The sequence below is a fragment of the Lynx rufus genome, unplaced genomic scaffold, assembly GCF_022079265.1.
Source record: "Lynx rufus isolate CCGP_SWC_20201006 ecotype Redwood Valley unplaced genomic scaffold, mLynRuf1.p SCAF_29, whole genome shotgun sequence".
NCBI classification, from domain to species: Eukaryota; Metazoa; Chordata; class Mammalia; order Carnivora; family Felidae; genus Lynx; species Lynx rufus.
In genome coordinates this window covers 5243184-5265815 of record NW_025814844.1, presented here as the reverse complement: position 1 = coordinate 5265815, position 22632 = coordinate 5243184, and the positions used below count along the sequence as shown (strand labels likewise).

General features: G+C 45.6%; 1 long non-coding RNA gene across 1 annotated transcript; it reads right to left on the bottom strand.

The window, feature by feature from the left end:
• Positions 1-1655: 1655 nt before the first annotated feature.
• LOC124519815 (uncharacterized) lies at positions 1656-20822 on the bottom strand. The gene is made up of 3 exons (XR_006964194.1): positions 20746-20822; positions 2445-2504; positions 1656-1760 (listed from the first exon to the last, which is right to left on the bottom strand). It is a non-coding gene; the product is annotated as an uncharacterized LOC124519815 (long non-coding RNA).
• Between the last annotated feature and the right edge of the window lie 1810 nt (positions 20823-22632).

Below are 22632 nucleotides of genomic sequence, written 5' to 3'. Positions count from 1 at the left end.
CTGTGGCCTGCCCAACAGTCTGAGGTGGACCATTGGAGTACGTATCCGGAACCTGTATTCTTCCCGTCGGGGGACTATTCCTGCCCTTGGAGTGAATAATCCCCCAGTGGAAATTCTTCATGTCTAGTTCCACTGAGCATACATTCAGCTCATTAGCACACCTACCCACTAAGGAAGGAACCAGAATCAGTGGCTCTGCTACTTGCTTTCTACTGGGCAGTGTAGAGGCCCAGAGGCCTGGCCACCCGCCCCCATTCTCTTGAGCTCCAGAATATTACACTTGGAAGAAGTGTCCAAAGAGTGCTCCAAGGAATGCGAAATGTCTTAGGAAATTAAGACTTTTCAGCTACATCTACATATTGAACCCGTCGAGAGGATATTGACAGCATTGATGAAAAAGGTCCGTTCGTGGTGTATCACTCATTCGTGGCGTTGCCCTAAGACACGGCAACAGCAGTACCGGGGTGCTGGCTCCGAGTGGTCGCTCGGGTCGGTTCACTTCTCCAGGGCAGGGTGAGAATGCAGAGCGTGGGCCCCCGCACGGATAGGATTAGAGTGACAATGCTCAGTGTGGCTTTTGGAGGCAGATGCCTGCATTTGGGATGGGACCCCTCCTCTTGGAGCTGTAGTTTGCTTCTCTGTGCTTCACTTTTCATCACTCTGTGCCCCGCTTACTATCTGTAGGATGGAGATGATGATCCCAGCTGGTCCTGGGTGTCTTTTACTAAAGATAATGAGATAAGTCTGTGCCTACGTGCCTGATGAAGCCCCAGGAATGGGCATGTTTGCCTTCACACAGCCAGACAAGGATCTTACACTGCAGCTTTGGAGGCCTTGGATTGGGCCTCGTAGCTCCAACCCTGGGGGTAAATCATTCGTACTTTACCAGGCTGTGAATGAAGTCTTGCCCATAACATCGGTTGGCTTTAGACTGACTCAATCCCATTAGTTTCTGATCCTCTTCTGTTTATGCATGTTGTTCACCAAAGCACCGGTTCTAGTCCTGATCCTGGAGTCCATTCTAGAAGATTAATTCACATACAAAGTTTCCCCTGGACCCTGTCGGCCCCTGGTCCTGTCTTTGTATCTCAGGTCACTTATTTTCTTGGCTTCGAACACCCTTATCTGTCCTTCCCAATCTACCCCCAGGCCCCCATGCAGGCACCGCGGCCCCTCAAGACCACGCTAATTCTTTCTGTTCCAGCCAGTGGTGGCCTTAGATCCTCTGCAGCAATCAAAATCGATGGGACACACACATACACGTATGCACCTACACACATGCAGAAACATACAACACATACACACACACACACACACACACACATATATATACTGTATATACATGAAAGACTAATAGAAATATACAACTCTATATTGTATCATACCTCTCTGATAAGCTTGGAAGCAACTTGAGATCAGGGACAATTTCTCAGACGTTGGTATATATTCGTGTCATGAATTGACATATTTCTTTTTTTTTTAATTTTTTAAATGTTTATTTGTTTCTCGCGCGCGTGCGAGAGACAGAGTGTGAGCGGGAGAGGGGCAGAGAGAGAGGGAGACGCAGGATCCGAAGCAGGCTCCAGGCTCTGAGGTGTCAGCGCACAGCCCGACGGGGGGCTCGAACCCACGAACCATGAAATCATGACCTGAGCCGTAGTCAGACGCTTAACTGAGTGAACCACCCAGGCGCCCCATGACTTGACGTATTTCTAACGCATATTTCCTCTTCAGTGTTCCAAGGAGAAAACCTTCACCTCCTGTACGAAACAAGAAATATCAGATAAGAAAGAAGAGAAAATAGAATTTCTGGAATTTCCTACTTAAAAATACTGGGATAGTTTCAACAACACGCACGATCTCATACAACCTCAGTTGTTTCTAAACGAGATGATTTTCCAAACATATTACCAAATGGTAATCTGGAGTTTGAACTTTAGTCTTGAACCCAATAGAACCGAGCTTGCCGGAAGGAGGAATGTGAGTCCTTTGGGAATGGGGGTGGGAAGGGAGAGCACTGGTGAAAATTAATGCCACTTTTATTTTTAAGAAAGGAGCACATCTGCTCGAATGGCCTGAAGTATGCAAGCAATGAAGTGGGAACAGTGTTATTGGTGCTGTGTGCTTGCCAGGCAGCTGCTATATCCGCCAAGGAAGACATGCTGGAAAGCGTGGTCTAGCCACGTGTCAGAGCCTCACGTGCCCACCACGTGAGCTCTGCAGCTCCTCCCGCAACTTTCTGGAATCACTCCTTCGGCCTGGGGGTGAGTTGTGGTTTATAAGCCACACTGCTGTTCCTCAGGAAGGGTGTATCTACACCATGGGGCAGGGACTTTGGTGGTGTTTTCTCTTGTTGGTTCATAGAACATGCCAGCATTTGTGGCGCCAAAAAGTAGTGGGCAAAACACAGAAGCAAGAGTTTTAGAAATGGCCTCTGATCTTACCTCTGTCGCTGCGTGTCCCTGGGCAGATGGATCAACTTCTCTGGGCTTCAGTTTTCCTTCCTGTAAAACACGGAGATTAAAGATTAAACTTGACTCATAACTTAAAAAAAGAATTTCTCCCTAATCGGTGGAATTCTTCCTTAAAGTACAAGCGTAAATAGAAAACCTTTGTTTATATAGCACACCAAAACAAGGCTGCTGGAATTGTAGGCTGTACCTCGGGTTCACTCTGTTTGACTCCTTTACCCTTGAGGAGGCTCATGAGGTACTCAAGGGTTTAGGAGAGTTTGAGAACCTGTGAAATGTGCCTAATCACATCTGCATAGCGTTCGCCTCTGAGGCCCCAATGGTTCATATTTGCCATAATCCTGAGTGGTAGGTGGCTGGGCCAGGGCTGTTCTACCTGTTCCACAGGTGAGGAGAGGGAAGCTTGGAGTTGATGGTGACCCAACCAGTTTGCACACAGCTACCTGGTAGTTTTTTTTGCTGGAATCAAGATCAAGATTTTGTCAAATCCTATGATTCTAAAATCTAGCATGTGCCTATGAAACAAGAAACTATCCATGGCAGAGATAAAACATTGGAAACACTGTAAGTGTCTTGTGTTTTTCCAGATCACTATGGGTGGGAACCATGTGGCCACAATGAGCAGCCCCCTGGGCTCATTAGGGTGAGAAAGGAAGCCCAGTAGATGGTTATAAATGGCTGAGATGACCTTGAGGGATCGTCCGTAGCTTAGAAATGGGCCAACTGTTTGGATATGGCTGCTAATTTTGTGTACTACACGTGTTGTCCTTTTATACATTCGTGGTCTGGCCTTCAACTGTCTCCTTTCCGTGAGTTCTCCACCTGCCTTCTTTATACCTCCTCATGCTTTTGGACCTTGGTGAGACCCTTCTGGATTATTCTCCACCCTCCCCAGTCCATGGAGGTCTCCTTTCACTTTGTGGAGTCTCTGTGACTCTGCAAGTCTCTACTCCTTTTGCACTTGCATGCATTGCCTTACTTTTGAGAGTGAGAGAGAGCTGGGGGAGAAGCAGAGAGAGAGAGAGACAGACAGAGACAGAGACAGAGAGAGAGAATCTTAAGCAGGCCTGCACTGTCAGTGCAGAGCATGATGTGGAACTTGATCTCATGAACTGTGAGATCATGACCTGAGCTGAGATCAAGAGTTAGATGCTTAACCGACTGAGATACCCAAGTGCCTCTCATTTATTGACTTCTTAGTGAATTCACACCTCATTTTCCCGCCCCAACTATGGGCCCCATGGGTACAAAGTAAGATCTTTGAGGACCCAACCGTCACTTGTGCAGTGCCTTCTGGAGTAAAACAGTCACAGTCCCATTTGGTCCTCATCAGGGATGGTCAGGATGGAGACCACTGACCTCACTTGCAGAAGATGATCTGAGGCCCTGTCGGCTTGTGCTTTTAGTCATCTTTGCGACACCGAGCTGAGCATACTGTGTGACACAAAAATGACATCTCATGGGAAAATAATATGGCTTGTGTTTAATAAAAACACAAAAGATACTCAGAAGCCCCAGTGCTCCGTCAGTCATTCCGGTCTCATCCTAACTGGAAGCACAGAAGGAGGCAGACGTGGCAGTGGTTGGGGAAGCAGGTGTGAGGCTGGAAAGCCCGAGTCACAGGCGGAGCTTGGGCAGACAGGACCGCCCTGCATAGAACCTCCTTCCTCTCCCACCTCTACCCTTCCCCCTGTGATTCCACGATGTGGTACCTTCTCAGAACAGCTCCCTTCTGACTAAATCCTACCCCTCCCATTAAAAGCATATTTAAACCTCCCTTTCTTAAAACAGGCAAATATACAACCTTTACTGTTGGGACTTTCCCTTCAAGCTGAAGGCAGGTCTCCTGCCCCTACCGTGTCTCTCCCACTGCGCTATAGCATTCCGTGCTTTACCTTTCAAGGACGCCTGGGCAAATATCATCAACATTTCTACTTTATATCCTAGAAACCTGAGTCTCAGAGAGGTTGAACAAATGGTCCAAGGTCACATGCTTATGGCAGTTTCAGGGTCAAGATGCAAACCTAGGTGGGTCTTATTCTAAACTCAGGCTCTTCTCTAAATCCCAGGGCTGCATTTATGCCAGATGCCGATGACCCCTCATAGGCTTTGCTCTAACCAGTCATGCTCTACATCCCAGGTCAAACTAGCCAATTTCATATCTGTTTTTAGAGAAAGATTTTCCTAGTTGGCCCCATCTTTTCCTGAGTAACTTCTACCAAATCATTGTGGCTCCTCCCCTCGGAGAGTAACATAACTACATAGTAGAGCATAGCTCATATCTCCAAATTCTCTAGGTTCAAAGTCTGATAACTTGGATTCTAGCAGGTTTTAGGGCAGTTCAGGATCATTTACAGCTAGAATAGAAAAGGATGATGGGGATCTGGGCTTCCTCATTGTTTAAGTTGTTTAAGATTTTTTTTTTTTTTTAGTTTATTTATTTATTTTGAGAGAGAGAGAGAGAGAGAGAAAACACATGAGTCGGGGGGGGCAGAGAGGGAGGGAGAAAGAATCCTAAGCAGGTTCTGCACTGTGATCCTGAAGCCCAACTCGGGGCTGGATCCCACAAACTGTGAGGTGATGACCTGAGCTGAAACCAAGAGCCGGACACTTAACTGACTGAGTCACCCAAGTCACCCAGGTGCCCCAGGTTTCAGATCTTTGTTACAGGGAAGGAAAGAGACTTGGCCCAGGTCACACACACATGAACCAGCGGAGAGTCATGGCCAAAACTCAAGCCTCCCCATTGTCTGCACTGCTCAGACTGCTCAGACTGGCCCTTTGGAAAGTTAATTGAAAAGAGAAAGGCCAGTTTTCAGGAGTCCTGTGGCTTGGCTGGGAATGCAAATAGCTTCAGAGAGGAAATGAAGACTAGTCTATGTTTGAGACACAAGTCCCAAAGGGAAGTTCAAGTCCCGAAGCTGGAGTTTCTTAAGATCTTCAAATTCACAGAGAAGGCCCAGTCATGTGGTGTCTATGACCTTGGGGTAACAATTCATAAATGTGAACTTGACCAAGGCACTTTATGCCATCTGCCTCTAGGGAGCTCAGCACACAAGGGAAAGCTCCAAGTGAAGCCACTGGGCCTTCTGGGCCCAGTCCCCGCACCTCGAAATCTTTGTGTGTGGGACCTCAGATGCCAAAGTAGAGAGGGATAAGGGCCTTTGGTCCTGAGAGCTGGTGCTCATGACGCATTCCCGCGACACATGGTCCGTGACTAATTTGGCAACGCACATGAAAGGGGCTAATTTTGCAACATTTGATTTCTTGTGTGCCTAGTGTCTTCTGAATGGTCAGCCATTTCACTTCATGTGACTGTGTTGCATAAGGAACATCTGGCTGGGCACATACACTCACTTTTCCACACGGAGACCAGGCGGCCCTGCATCCTGCTGGGGCGCCTGTCCTGCCACGCACCGAGGGGTTGCTTGGGCACACAGTGAATGTGTCAGGAACAAGACATTCCCCTCTCTAGCCAGGATGGGGAAAATACCTGTGTTGTGAACTTGGAGGACTGTAAACAAAAATTTATTTATTCATCTAAAAACATGTGTACCCTGTTTCACGCAGAGTGAGAGACGAGGCACGCGTGCGCCCTGCCTTCTTGGCACTTGTAACTTTGCAGGGAGACTAGGAAAAGCTTGATTCTGGCCTTGTATTCTGAGCATGTGCAAAACCAGCTGGCTGGTCAGAACTATCTGTCCTCAAGGTCACTGGCCCTTTAGCTTCTTGTGCTCTCAGACCTTGAAGTCTTGGTTTTTCCGCATGACTACTGTACTCAGAATTCTCTTGAGCGTCTCCACATTGCACTGGTGCTTCCTTGCTAGAAAAGTTACCTCCTTTGAAAATCAAAGGTAACAGCCTACCTGCTTTTTTTTTTTAAGTAAATTTTATGGAGGTATAACAAAGTGAACAAATCATAAATGTACAATCCGAGGGGGTTTTGCATGTAAAAACACCCATGAAACTGACCCCAAACTAAGACACTGACTATTTCCAGAACCCCTGGAGCCCCTCATTCTCCTTCCCTGATGCAAATATGCTCCCCGCCAGGGTACTGCTTTTTCAAGTCCCTTGTATACCAGGACACATGGGGATGTCTGTAAAGTGACTTTGACACTTTTAATCTCCCTTCAGCAGAGAGAAAAGACTTCGGCTCAGGCTGTCAGCAAGTTCAGCTACGGTTAAGTAACTAGCTCCCTCCATCCTTCCTTCTTTCCTTCCTTCCTTCCTTCCTTCCTTCCTTCCTTCCTTCCTTCCTTCCTTTTTCTCTCCCCCCCCTTCCTTCTTTTCATGTTGCTAATGGCAGTAATGAAATATAATTTTCATACCATAAAATCCACCCTTTTAAAGTGTGCAAGTCTATGTCTTTTAGATGAGACTGAATGCATTCAGTGTGGTAAAGCTGTAGACCTTTTTTAGGATACTCACAGAGTTCTGCGACCATCCACTATCTTTTTTTTTCATGTGTTATTATTTATTTTTAAAAGTGTGAGAGACAGAGCACACGTGGGGAAGGGGCAGAGAGAGAGAGAGAGAGAGGGAGACATAGAATCCAAAGCAGGCTCCTTGCTCTGAGCTGTCAGCACAGAGCCCGATGTGGGGCTCAAACTCACTACCCATGAGATCATGAGCTAAGCCCAAGTCGTATTAACCGACTTAGCCACCCAAGCACCCCAACCATTCACTATATTATTCTAGAACACTTTTATCATCCCCCAAAGAAAGCCAGTACTCCTCAGCAGTCACTTCATATTCCCACCTTCCTCACTCATGGGCAACCACTAATCTACTTTCTGTGTTTATGAATTTGCATATTCTGGACATTTCACATAAGTGGAATCATACATGTGGCTTTTATAGTAGGCTCCTTTCACTTGACATAGTGCTTCAAAGTTCATCCATGTGACAATATGTATAGGTGCTTCATTTCTTTTTATGACCGAATAATATTCCATTGTTACGGATATGCAATATTTTGTTTATCAATTTGTCAGTTGATGGACATTTGGATTGTTTCCGGATTCTGGATATCATGCATAATGCTGCTATAAACACTCATGGGCAGGTTTTTGTGTCGACGTGTGTTTTTAACTCTCTGGGGCATTAATAGATCATATCATAATTTTACGTTTAACATTTTGCAGAACTGCCAGTTTTTTAAAAGGGGCTGCATCATTTCACAATCAAACTGGCAATGTGGAAGAGTTCCAGTATTTCCACATCTTTACCAATGTTTGTTATTATTCATCTTTTTTATTTTATAGTAGGCATGAGGTGGTAACTCATTGTGTCTTGCATTTCTTTAAGGACTAACGATTATAAATGTCTTTTCAGGTGCTAATTAGCCACTTATACTTTATTGATTGATTGATTGATTTAATGTTTCTTTATTTTTGAGACAGAGAGAGAGAGAGAGAGCGTGAGCAGGGGAGGGGCAGAGAGAGAGGGAGACACGGAATCCGAAGCAGGCTCCAGGCTCTGAGCTGTCAGCACAGAGCCCAACGCGGGGCTCGAACCCACAGACCGTGAGATCATAAACTGAGCCAAAGTCTCAGCGGTGCCCCTGACACTTATACTTTAGATGATGGGTACAGAAGTGTCTATTTAAGTTGTTTAGCTGTTTTTTAATGGGTTATTCTCTTTTTCTTTTTGAATTGTAAAAGCTTTTTATATATTTTGGATTGTAGACCCATAAGAGATATATGATTTGCAATTATTTTCTCCCAACCTTTAGATTGCTTTTCCTTTTTTACATTGGGTCTTTTGAAGCACAGATGTTTTTAATTTTGATCAAATTCAATTTATTTTTTCTTTTGTTGCTTGTGCTTTTGGTGTCATATCCAAGAAACATTACCTGATCAAAAAACACTGAAATTGATTCCTATGTTTCCTTCTATGGGTTTTTATATTTTAACTCTTAAATTTAGGTCTGTGATGCATTTTGAGTTAATTTTTGTGTATGGTGTAAAGTGGGAGTCCAACTTCATTACATTGCATGTAGAGATCCAGTTGTCCCAGCACCATTTGTCATAACGACTGTTCTTTTCCCAGTGAATCGTATTGGCACTATTCTCAAAAATCAATTGACTATAAATGCAAGAATATATTTTTTTGACTCTCAGTTCTATTTCTATGATCTATATGTCCATTCTGTAAGTCTATGTATATGTCTATCCAATATGACAAGTCTTGGATTACTGGTGCTTTGGAGTGAGTTTTGAAATCAAGAGTGTGATTCCTCTAACTTTGTTCTTTTTTTTTTTTTAAGATTATCTTGGCTATTCTAGGTACTTTGCATTTTCACATAAATTTTAGGATTAGTTTGTCAATTTCTGCCAAAAAAAAAAGGCAATTGGTATTTTGATAGAGATTGTGTTAAATTTCTAGCTCACTTGGGGCCCTTGGGTGGCTCAGTCAAACATCCAACTTCAGCTCAGGTCATGATCTCACAGTTCATGAATTCAAACCCCGCCTTGGGCTCTGGGCTGACAGCTCGAAGCCTGGAGCCTGCTTTGGATTCTGTGTCTCCCTCTCTTCTGACCCTCCCCCAGTTGCATTCTGTCTCTCTCTCTCTCTCTCTCTCTCTCAAAAATTAACATTAGGAGCACCTTGGTGGCTCAGTGGGTTGAGCGTCCGACTTCGGCTCAGGTCATGATCTCATGGTTCGTGAGTTCAAGCCCCACATTAGGCTCTGTGCTGACAGCTCAGAGCCTGGAGCCTGCTTCGGATTCTGTGTCTTCCTCTCTCTCTCCCTCTCCCCTGCTCTCACTCTGTCTCTCTCTCTGTCTCTCTCTCTCTTGAAAATGAATAAACATTTAAAAAATTTTTAAAAATAAACGTTAAAAAATATTAAAAAAAGATCTGTAGCTCACTTTGTTGAGCACTGCTATCTGACCAATATGAATAGTTCCAATCCACGAACACAATCCATGTTCCACTTATTTAGGTCTTTAATTTCTTTCAGCGCTGGTTTGTACTTTTTGGTGTATACATCTTGTACTTCCTTTGTTATACTTATTCTGAACTGTTTTAGCCTGTCTTCTTGAGCACCTGCCTCAGGTTCTTAGCTTTTCCTTCAGTGTCTAGTGTCTAGAAGTGAAAGCCAGGCACTATTTTCCATGCTACGAGTCTTTGTGGCTTCAAATGTTTAGTGCCCTCTCCTAAATTTAAACAGGGCATCCTTAGCAGTCCACAATTCTGTTCCATAGTCAATCTAGGTGAACAAACAACTGCCACTGTGACAGGTAACTGACATGTCAAAGCTAGACTTTGGCCTGTCATTTTAGAAGACCGGCAGCTTAACTTAGTGGACAAGATGGAAAGCTGTAAACATGGTTACGAAGCTCAGGCCCTACTTTGCTACGGCCTTGTTGGTTAACATATTTGTTCATATGATAATCCATTTGCCAAAAGTATAAGTGTCCGCATGAAGGTTATTACTAATGCACCAAATTCAGCATGTCGAAATGCATGAAGTGAATGTCGGAGAATCGCATCCAAATGCAGTATCTGAGAGTTCATCTTGTGGAATTTAAAAATTATCCTAGCTGTGTGAATAAGTGCACTCTCTTCATTACTTTATGTACTGCTAGGTCATTCGATGTTTTTTTTAAAATTTTTTTTACATTTATTTATTATTGAGAGACAGAGAGACACAGAGCAGGAGCAGGGGAGGGGCCGAGAGATGGAGAGACACAGAATCCGAAGCAGGCTCCGGGCTCTGAGCTGTCAGCACAGAGCCCGACACGGGGCTCGAACTCACAAGCCGCGAGATCATGACCTGAGCCAAAGTCGGACGCTCAGCCGACTGAGCCACCCAGGCGCCCCCCATTCGATGTTTTTAACAAGCACCTCTTATGTACTAATCCTCTGTATTAGGTACCGAGGACACAAAGATGAAGAAGACAGTATTTGCCTTCAAGAGGTGTAAAATATAATAATTAAAAAAAGACATCTGCACAAAATTGTGATATGAGATATAAAACAATAGATAAAATGTAACCTGAAGGCAGAAGGTTGAGAGACTTATTTATATTAATGTGGCCAAAGAGGTCGTCCTGGCAGTGGAGGCATTTGAATTGCATCTCAAAGAATGAGATGAATTTAGCCAACAGACCTGAGGTTAGGAGCGGAGAAGGCATCACCAACAGAAGAAGTGGATGAAGGAAGGAAGAGGCACAAGACCACAGTGTGTATTGCAAAGACATCAGAGTGACCCAGTGTGTGGCTGGAGAATAGGGTGAGGGATGGGACAGAAAGCTACTGGCCGCTCTCCAGAAAACACGCTGCACAGTAAGTTCACCCCAAAATGCACACTGATCCCAGGACTTGTGTGTGGCCAGGAATGTCTCCTTTAAATGGATTTGTAGTTAAAAGGCTGAGTCTCAGTAATCAGACGTCTACCTAAAATCCTACCATATAATCGCACCAGTGGATGGGGTATTTTTCTGTCCAAGATATTAAATTATATTGTTTCCTGCTAAAATTACGCATTCTCCAGCCTCCCTCATGGCTAGATGCAGCCCCGTAACCAAGATTTGGATGATGATATGTAGGAGGAGGTATTGTGCGGGACTTCCAGAAAATCTTTTCAAAAGGAGGTGTTTGCTTTTCTTTTCTTTTTTTTTCTTTTTCCTGTTTCTTCCATTGCACAGCCTGGAATATGGGTGTTACAGCTGGAGCTCTTGCAGCCATCTTATGCCCTTAAGATGAAGGTCAGGCACTAGAGAGTGTGATGCAGAGGTTAGTAAGGGACCTGGGTGGTAATTAACTGTGGAGTCCTGAAATACCTTCCTTTTGGGTTTCTCTCTGAAAGAAAAATAAACTCCTTTCGTGTTTATGCCTTTAAAGCTTTTAAAGCTTTTGTATTATGGGTAGCTGGACTTGATCCTACTTGATAAGCGTGATGCAAGCAAGATTTAAGCCAGGTATTTTGATGTCAAAGTCCTCGAGTCCACCCACCACTCTAAGGAATTTTAACACGTGTGTGCATAACATTTTCTGTATGTAAACTGTGTTTTAATTTTTTTTTCAACGTTTTTTATTTATTTTGGGACAGAGAGAGACAGAGCATGAACGGGGGAGGGGCAGAGAGAGAGGGAGACACAGAATCGGAAACAGGCTCCAGGCTCCGAGCCATCAGCCCAGAGCCCGACGCGGGGCTCGAACTCACGGACCGCGAGATAGTGACCTGGCTGAAGTCGGACGCTTAACCGACTGCACCACCCAGGCGCCCCTGTAAACTGTGTTTTAATAATTCACTGGATATGTAAGGAATCGACTCCTCTAAAGTTGGATAAAAATATAGTGCTTTTAAAAAATCACAATCATAACCTTTTGAGGAAGTACTTATGTCTCTGGGTAAGAGGGTATATATGAGTATGTTTGGCTGAATATCTCTTGTAAAAACGGGATAAAATGTAAGATGATACTTTCATGCAATCACATTAAAAAAAATACTGTCTAGGCAGTTAAATTCTAACTGCTGAGCTCAGTGGACTCACAATAAAGTTTATTTAACATGCACTATATTTTCTGTCTATAACAAAATCAAACATAAGGCATAAATCACACTAATGTCAAAATTATTAAATTTTGACTTTTTTCTGAAGATTGTTGACCTGGAGGCGTTTGGGTATAATCAGATAACCAGGTTGCCAACTTGAAAGTCATTTAATATTATGCCATGGCTTTGAGACCCATGTCACTGACACCAAAGACAGACAGACTTGAGCTCTGTTGGTCATTTGCTAGTTGGAGGACTATAATGAATTAATAACAACAATGACATAGCTCCAAGATCACATCTCCTTCCACTTTTCCCGCCAATATTTTTGTCCTTAAACTATAAAAGCAATATATGAACTTTGTAAAACTTTGTTAAAAAAAAAAAAAAAAGCAAACATTAGCCATTGATACAGGGCTACTATTGAAGTGGATATTGAGCATGATCGGACAAAGTAGAAATTCTCTTAGGTACTTTTACTGAGAAGGGGGCGTGCCTATTTCATGATGTTTCAAAGGAAGGCCCTATGCTGTGTAGTTTGGGGTTGGGGTGAAGTCACTTCAAGTGACCATTGTATGCTAATGGCACATGAAGTGTACTAATTGTGGTAGAATGAGTATTAGGCCAAGAGAATGGACACAGAATTCTCTGTTAAAAAGTTACAAAGCTACTAGGAATTTCTCCAAGGGATACAAAAATGCCATTTCGAAGGGGCACACGCACCTCAATGTTTATAGCAACACTCTCAACAATAGCCAAATTATGGAAAGAGCCCAAATGTCCATCAATTGATGAATGGATAAAGAAGATGTGGTATATATATATATACAATGGAATACTACTTGGTGATGAAAAACAATGAGATCTTGCCATTTGCAACAACACGAGTGGAACCACAGGGTATTAATGCTAAGTGAAGTAAGTTAGTCAGAGAAAGACAGATATCATATGATTTCACTCATATGTAGAATTTGAGAAACCCAACAGATGAACATAGAGGAAGGGAAGGAAAAATAAGATAAATACGGAGAGACAGGCAAACCACAAGGGACTCTTAAATACAGAGAATAAACTGAGGGTTGCTGGAGGGAGTGGGTTAAATGGGCGATGGGCACGAAGGAGGGCACTTTTTGGGATGAGCACTGGGTGTCATATGCTAAGAATCACTGTGTTCTACTCCGGAAGCCAAGACTACACTGTATGTTAACTAACTTGAAAATACATTTTTTTAAAAAAATGTTACAAAGCTGCGGCAGCACGCAGGTGTTCGCATAACCAGCAATCAAAGGACCACCATTCCCATTCATTTAGACGTTTGCTTTATTCTATTTGTTTGCGCTTAGGTGGAAACACAGTGGTAAACAAGACACAGAGACGATTGGAGGGAAATCATTCCTGTTGTGAAAATTCTTTACCAAGCATTTAGTTCCTAAAGATTGTGTTTTTTTGCGAGTTCATACCTGACCACTGGCTTGCTATGGTTAATAGTAGGGATCCTAGAGCAGGAAGCAGGTATCTTAGCATTTTGTATAGAGTAACAATGAATTGCTGAGATACAGACATATAAGAAAAAGTCCTCTGGACCTGGGAGAAAAGCTGGGTTAGTAAAGAGGGTCAGGGTTTGGGCCCAGACTCAGACTCCATGAGCTAAACGCTGCAAGCTATATTCTTAACCTCCTCAGATTGTTCTACTTTGAACCAAATTGGGTAAATCCTATCGACCCTTCAGAGCAAGATCTTATAGAATAGAGAAAAAAACCCAGGGACGTATGATCCTTTAGAGAATGTGGACCCTGTGGCTCATTTTTGTCTGAGAATGTTATAGGTAACAAGGATATTGACTCAACTGGTGTGACCATCTCTGCCTGTTATCTATCGCTCTTTCATAATTTAATTTGAAATACGGTATTTAAAGACAGCCAAGCAATACACAGAGCTGGAATGGAGATTTTCCACAATGAGGGCTAAAAACAGAAAGTTGCATACAGGCACCGCTGTGTTTCTAAAGACCTGTCTTATTCTTAGCCTCACAGAAGTATTTAGATGAAAGTGGCAGGGGGAGGAATGAAATGTGCATTCTGGAGGTTTAGACACAAAGGAACCTCCCAGGAAGATATACTGAGGACTCTGGTAAGTTCCATTGTTGTCCTCCCTGGCAACCGGGAGCTTTGGACTCTCCCATCATGAGTGAGTGTGAAAGGACGCTTCCCCACCCGTGAAAGGGGGTGTCCCTAAGACTGGCTGCTGAGGGGCTGCCCAGCACACACTCGGCATTGACCGTACTAGGCCTTACCACACTCTCTAGGGCATGGAACCTCACGCCCAGGCCAGAGAGCTTTCAGTCAAACACATGCTGGTGTTTACGGTAAGGCCAAATCATGAAAATCCACGTTAATGAATTTGTTTGCAGAAATATCACATCCTCCCCGTCCTCGCCCCAGTTAAGTGGTCTCTTCTTCATAAACCCGGGTTCCTTGCAAGGGTCACCATCTCTCGGGCAGTCTCAACAGCAAGAACTTAACAGAAAGGGGTCCTTCTGTCCACAGCTACACCTACAATGGAGAATCAGGGTGGGGATGTTTGATTCCCAGCCCGAAGGGACACAATTTTATCATTTCAAAGCTACAAATATGAAAAATATTGAAAATCAGGCGAATGTTCAATTGAGTAGATTGCGACACCCAGTTCGACAGAGTTTGGGCAAACAATAGAGCCATTGATTCGTTGTCCAGAGACGTTGCTGAATTCTCGTCTCATCTTGGCCACCTTTTACCCACATACACACACTCACGCAACACCCGCACATAGGCACACGCACATGCACACACACGTGCACATTTGCACACGCGTGCGCACGTGAGGTCAACTGCCTCTTATGCCTCCGTGCTCAGTACAGGTGGATGTGCTAAAATGCACTGAACAATCACTACGTGCCTGAGCCTTGGCTGAACATGTCGTATTCATGATGCCACTCAGTCCTCGTGACCACGCTTTGATCTGGTAGTATCATCCACTGCACTATCACTGGACCCCCAAGACAGGGATTTTTGCAAAGCTCAGTTTATGCTCCAACCCGGGTCCGCTCTCGACCATCTCCAAAGGCCTCAACCACTTTCCTTGCCTCCTGCTTGGAGCGGGAGGAGCAAGTGGTCCCAGTAATGGTTTACCCCCTCCTGTGGTCATGACACCCAGCCACTGTTGCCACTTCTGGCACTGACAGAAGACTCTAGTGTCCTCAGAGACTTCACTGTCAGGTGCATCTGTAGAGGCTCTGGCCTGGAAATACAGCAAAATGCCGATTCTTCCCAGGACAGTTTTATCAGTGGGTTTTGATAATAGCCATTAAAGTCTTTCTTTTTTTTTTTTTTAATTTTTTTTTTCAACGTTTATTTATTTTTGGGACAGAGAGAGACAGAGCATGAACGGGGGAGGGGCAGAGAGAGAGGGAGACACAGAATCGGAAACAGGCTCCAGGCTCTGAGCCATCAGCCCAGAGCCCGACGCGGGGCTCGAACCCACGGACCGCGAGATCGTGACCTGGCTGAAGTCGGATGCTTAACCGACTGCGCCACCCAGGCGCCCCTAAAGTCTTTCAAAGAAAATGGTCTCCTTTTCCTTTTTTTCTTTTTGGTGTCCAGGTTTTAGGGGCCCTACGGGTGGCCTTCCCTGACTAGACCCACCAGCACCTCTAAGGGAGGCACCTCGGTGAGTGCCAGCATCCTCAGAACCCTGCTACCCCTGAGACCCGTGACACAATCTTCCCTCACCCTCTGCCTTCTCCCCTCTTTGGCTCTTAGGAATGACAGGAAGAGCCTTCTCTCTCCAGCCGCCAGGCCTGTCTGCACTCACAGTCTGTTATTAGCTGTACATCTGTATACCGTGCTTACCAGCAGAAAGCCCCGATCTACGACTTCCATAACCCCTCCTGCCCCTTGCAGTCATGTTGGGGAAGAGGAGTTCGGAGTAAATACACAGGCGGGCCGCATCCCAGCCAACACTCGGCCCGCTGCTGTTTCAGCCAAGTCACAACCTGCCACGGGGAGAGCAAGAAGTCAGAGCGTGCGGGCGTCCCGGTTGGATGTCAGAGCTCCCCGTCTCGTCTCCCAAAGTCAGACATCTGAGCCTCCAGACCCTCCTACTGCCTTTGATGCCCAGCCTGCTGGGTCATCCCCTCCGGCCTATCAAGCAGCTCCGGTAACTATTGACCCCTCTGACCATGTCTTTTTTTCTTCCCCATTAAAGTTGCTCCTTTAAGGAGGATGGGATAGTGGTCATTTTCACATCGGTGTAAAATCGGCAGCGAGGTGTTTTGACTCCTATGACATCCGTGTGTTAGGCAAGTCTTGGAAAAAAGAACCGTCCCCATTCAATACAATTTTAGATAATAAAGTGCACTTAGCGCGCGTTAGTTCCTGTTGTGCTTCACACACACACACACACACACATAAACGTAGGCTAATGAAAAAAGGAAACCATAGCCAAGACCAGAAGAGAAACCTAATGGCCAAAGGCAAAATCTTAAAAGCTTACTGAGATAAAAGGGGACTTTCAAAGGAACAGCAGAAGCACTGAGGATTGAACTTCTCAGAAAGCGGGAAGAGAAAATGTTAAGAGAGAAAAGCAAACAGCTCGAGTAAATATGCTACCACTCAAGAGTGGCAAAGAAAATTGTCATTTTGCAGAAGAAATCCCTTAGGCAACCTGCCCTTTGAAGGTCAAGAGCAGCCATCTTTTTGTATGTAAATCATGCAGCAATGTGACCTGGCATTGAAACCAAAGGTTATTTTGTACACAGGGAGTATGAAATAAAGAAGTATATGTTCCTAGTATCTGTCCAGTGAGAAATGAGTGCTCGCCAATGAACAAAAGATAATTTTTTTTAAATATTCTTTTTTTTTCCCAACGTTTATTTATTTTTTGGGGGGGGGACAGAGAGAGACAGAGCATGAACGGGGGAAGGGCAGAGAGAGAGGGAGACACAGAATCGGAAACAGGCTCCAGGCTCTGAGCCATCAGCCCAGAGCCCGACGCGGGGCTCGAACTCACCGGCCGCGAGATCGTGACCTGAGCTGAAGTCGGCCGCTTAACCGACTGCGCCACCCAGGCGCCCCTAACAAAAGATAATTTAAATGGTAACAAAAAATTCTGTCTTGGTGAACTGGGAAAGAATTTCTTCTTTCCTAGAGTTATATTTCAGAGAAACCAGTTATCTCTGACCTAAGAGAGGAACACGGAGGGCATTCGGGAGACATCACAACTGCATTTAAAGGGCCCAAAGGGGGACATCGGTGCAAATGGCTGAATTTCCAATGAGCCAGTGATTTGGTTAATATATTGTGCCAATGCTAAGCTCTGTTCTTCATAGTTCTCCCATGGTTAGCTAAGATCTGAACATCATCGAAAGGGAGTGAGGAGTTTGGTTGTTTTTTTTTTTTTTTTAATGTTTATTTATTTATTTTTGAGAGAGAGGGAGAGAGAGAGCACGCACACAGGAGGAGCAGAGAGGGAGGGGGAGAGAATCCCAAGCAGGCTCCTCGCTGACAGCGCAGAGCCAGACATGGGGCTCGAACTCACAAACCAGGAGATCATGACCTGAACCGAAATCAAGAGTCTGATGCTTAACTGAGCCACCCAGGCGCCCCAGAGAGTGAGGAGTTATAAACACACCCTTTGACCTATATTTGCACTTCTTCCATCCATCTAAAATGAGCCCATAACAAGGTTCTGTGGTCTGGGGTTTTTTAGAGGTACATCTAAGGATGGCCGTCCCCTGCTCATATGGCATCCTTCTTAATGTCCCCAGCATTTGTACCGTCTCAAGCAACAACCAGACACGCTCGCTTTAACAAAACAAAAACATCACACACAGAACAACACAGCAGAAACAGAAACACAGTGCACAAGGTCCAGGAGCGATGCTGGGTCCATGCTCACAGCCAGTCCTCCATACCCAGGCAGTTCCCCAGGCTGCAGGCCTCTAGGGGTGGGAAGCAGGCAAACGCATTTGTGCCCTCTCTGCTGGGGACACGCAAGACTCCTCAAAGGGCTCCTGGCCTCCCCACGCTCCTGTCCTGCCATGGAGGGGCTTTAAGCCAGAGCCACCTTCCTCTTTCCCGTCTCCCTTACTGGTAGCTGGCAGGGGACAGCCAGGTGCTCTCCCTCCTGCCTCTCTTTGCCCACGGAGGCACCCACAAGCAGCAGTGCCTGCGTGCGTCTCAAAACTGCCTCCGCAGTTCTGTCTTCTTGGCAAGCGCGGTCCTTATATGAAAATCAAATGGTCAATTTCAGGACCAACCCATCTGCTCCTTTGGCGGTGGGTCATGCGACCTGCGTATGTTCTATTGGGTGGTTTGGGCAGGGACGTGACCCTTAAGGAAGAGGAAGGGCAGAGGTTGCAAGTTGCAACATCTGTGGCAAAAGGAGTGAATTATCCTCAGGAATTCCACACGTCGGGGTCTCCATCTTCTCTGGCACAGACATTAATGATCCAGGCCACTCTCAGAGTTTTAGGTTTAGCCCCCAGTGTGTCCACCATTCCTGAGTTATAAAGTGAAGGCACTATTGAAAACTCCGTGTCCAAGTCTGCTCATCTAGTTCTCAGCCTGCCTCCCATACCTCCTTCCAACGTAGCGCACCATGCAATGGAGTTGTGCACATCAACCAACCTTGGGGCTTATTCTGGGAACATGGTTGCCCCTCCTTCCCCACTGACAGCTCCTCGCAACGTGATACCCCGTGTTAGGGAGAGAAGATAACAGCAAACCCATGGCAACTACTCTCAGATTCTTCTGGTCTGTGTAAAATGAGGTCATACCTCCTCCCCTCCACATGCCCCGTGCTCACTCTTGCATCAAGGAATCGGTTACCACTAGAGCTCTGTGGTAGGGCTCAGGTGGCCAGACAAGACTGCGGGTAGGGGCAGTCAGACAAAGCTGAATTCCCACACGGCTAGATTTGGGGAGAAGATGCCCTCAAAGACAGAACCTTAGGATGTGCCCTCCACAGGGTAGAAAAGGCCAAATTTCTGGTTTAGCTGACATCAAACGTGTGGATATGAGTTCTGGAGATTTGGGAAGAATATCTTGAGGCCCTACACAGTGATGAAAACAAACAAACAAATCTGATATTTTGGTGAATCCGAGAATGAGACCAGAGGGTCAGAGCTTTCTGGAGTCTAGAGAATCTCTTTTCCTCTTTTTCACTGTGCATGTGCCATTTCTCTGAAACACCAGAGTGAATGGGAGGGAGGGAGTGGGCTCCGAGCTAAGAGTTACGATGTAATTTGGTTGAATGAATGACAAGAAGCAGTTACAAGATTCAACATACATCTTCTGCCCCCTCCTACCCATTTCTCTTTTCTGCCGAACCACACTGCCCTCAGTGGCAATGATTAGTAGGTTGATATAACTTGTAGACCTGACTAGCTGCAGAGTGAGAGTTCTTTTTGTTTCTTTTTAAGAAACAGCCCTGCTATATATAGAAAAATATCTAGTTCCTCTCTGGCGCTTCCTGAGCTCCATTTCTCATCTCTTTAAAAAAGGCATTTGACTAAGCGGGCTCTTTTCAGGCCTCTTCCAGTTCAAATATTCAGGTGTTAAGGCTGTCGTTTCCTGGTGTAGTCGAGCATCACCTAGCTTATGAAAATAAATCTTCCGTACTAGAGTTTTGTCCTAGAAAGGACACGGCTCTTGGAATTCAAGACACTTGATTTTTGGTTCCAGCACGACTGCCTCCTCATTCAGTGGCCACCGAGCAACTCACTGAAGGAAAATAACACCAACTTCCCAGAGTCGCAGTGAGAGTTAAGCTGGACACAGCACGTGAGTGTTCCTTGCACAGAGCCTGGAACATTCAAAGTGCTAACCCAGGCGCCCCCTGCCCTGGCCCATTTCCTACACAGTGGGGGCCATTCTTTGTAGTTGGTGTTTACAGAAGTAGAACAACGTGTAGTACAGCTAAGTGGATGATGAAGAAGAAAAACAACTTAAAAGATCACAAGTTTGTTTAATAGTGCCCACAAAGGGATATGTGGAAAATACAAGTTTAAACCGAGTAAGGATGTTGGCTTTTTTTGTATCACTATGACGATTGCTATTTTTTGCTAATTTTTTAATAAGATTCTTTTCCTATGAGATTTTGCTCTGGTGCTAGCCGATGGGATCAAAATATCGTTGCCCATCAATCCTAGATGCAGCATCGAGACAATTTCTGCGTAATTAAAACAGTGCTGGGCAATACGGGGGTTCACTAGTCCTCATTCTCCTTTCTTCTCTATGCCTACAGGAGACCACACTTCGCCTCTTCCTTGCAGTTAGATGGAGCCACACGCCTAGATCTGGACAATGAAATGGAAGTACAGGAGGCTTGCGTCACTTCTGAGCTGAGGCAGAGAGCGAGCCAGCCCCAGCAGGAGCCTGCAGTCTCTTCCTCCCTCTCCTCGAATCGGAGATATCCCAGATGACAGAGCCTCTGCCAGCCTCGATCCCCGCGTGCCCCTGTGGACGGGACACCCCCTGCACCCGGTTGGACGTGAGCAAGACATTGCATGCGACATCACTGCAATTTCATGGTTCGTTGGTTACTGCAGTCTCACCTAGCCTGCCCTGAAGAGTACAAAACAACTCACAAAGAGCAACCGATTAAAAAAAAAGGAAGAAAGGTCATCACCAAATCACTTTGCAGCAGTTGTGGCCACCGGTTCCTGCTAATCAACAAAGAAAGAATCAGAAAGTAGTGAGAACGCTAACACACCATAAAACAACTTACCAACAATGATCACTTCTCCAAAATCCTTCTCACTTAAAGGTTTCCACGGTTGCCTGCTGCTTGCTGACTTATCCAACTTGTCGAAACGAAAACAACTATAGGTTATTTATTCCTTCAGCAAATGTTCGTGCGCCAGATTTACCACGATGTGTTAGGAAACAGGCAACCGATAGGACAAATACACAAAATCTATTCTATGAAAGGTGGTGATAACGGCTGTGCTAAAAAGGAAAGTATGAGGGAAGAGGGTAGAGAGTGTTGGGTGGGGATGCCGTTTTAAATAGGGTTGCAGAGAATATCTCACTTAAAAAGTGAGACAGTGAGATGTGCCGATACCTGAAGGGAAAGTGATCCAAGCAGAAGGGACAGGGAGTGCAAATGGCCTGAGGTAGACGTCTGGCGTGTTTAAGGAAGAGCAAGGAGTCCCGAGTGGCCAAAAGGAGCAGGTGAGAGGAGGGGGTAGTGGGAGATGAAGACAGTCATCTTTAGATGAGGGATGGAACAAATTATGTGGGGCTCTGCGGGTACTGTAGGTAAGACTGATTTTACTGAGTGCGCGTGTGGGGAAGCCAGAGGAGGGTTTGAGCAAAAGAGTGCTGTGCTCTAGCCTTGCTGAGAAAAGTCAGAAGGAGCAAGGCAAGGGCAGAAGAATGGAAACCAATTAGGAAACCATCGCAACAGCCCAGGAGAAGAAAGACAGTCTTCGACCAGGGTGGGGTAGAGGTGAAGGTGAAGTGCAAGAACATAGGTAGAACTGTGGAAATTGTAAGCTGTGAGAGTCAAGAGTGCGCTAAGGGTGTGGGCCTGAGGGACCACATATTGAGCACCTCACCTGGAATCGTTACATCCACGTATCAGTAGAGGCACCACTGAAAAGGTACTTGGAGAAATGCCAACCAGACAGGTGGAATCTCCAAGATCACCAATATGGTGGTCCAAGATGAGAACACCCACCCATCTGATCCGCACACCCATGCTCCCAGTCATTCCTCATGGCCCAGCTCCTTGTGGAGAGCATTAGAAACAGAACGGAGGGGTGCCCAGATGGCTCAGGCGGTTAAGTGCCTGACTCGTGAGTTTGGCTAAGACCTCGTGATCTCACAGTCTGTGAGATTGAGCCCCGTGTCAGTCTCCATGTGAGGACAGCAAGGAGGCTGCTGGAGATTCTCTCTCTTCTTCTCTTTCTGACCCTCCACCACTTATGCTGCACCCTCTCTCTCTCTCTCTCTCAAAAATAAACAAATAAACTTAAAAAAAGAAAGAAACAGAATGGAATAGAAAGCGAGAAATTTAGACAGAGCGTAGTAACCAAGAGAAATCCGTGTCAGAGGTCTCCCCTCGCCCTTTCTTTTATAATTGTTTTTAACGTTTATTGATTTTTGAGACAGAGAGAGACAGAGCATGAACGGGGGAGGGGCAGAGAGGGAGGGAGACACAGAATCGGAAGCAGGCTCCAGGCTCTGAGCCATCAGCCCAGAGCCTGACGCGGGGCTCGAACCCACGGACCGCGAGATCGTGACCTGAGCCGAAGTCGGACGCTCAACCGACTGAGCCCCCCAGGCGCCCCATCCCCTTGCCCTTTCTTAAAGCACACATGCCACCCAAGTGGTTTCTGAATTACGGAGGATCTAAAAGGAGTGTTTCCTTTTGTCACTTGCCAAAGAAAAAGGGGTCACTTCCAAAGGTTTTCTCGGTATATCCTCTTACCATCCACCACGCTTTGTGTTTTAGCGTGAGGCCCAACGTATCGGAGGCCCTTCTGGGAGCTGCTCTCGGGAAGAATGCTCGCTGTGTAACCATGGACATCCGTTACTGCAGTGAGTTCTTGACAAACGTCAGCGTGTTTCCTGACCACCCTGAAAGGAGAGGGCAGCAGCTGAACTTGGC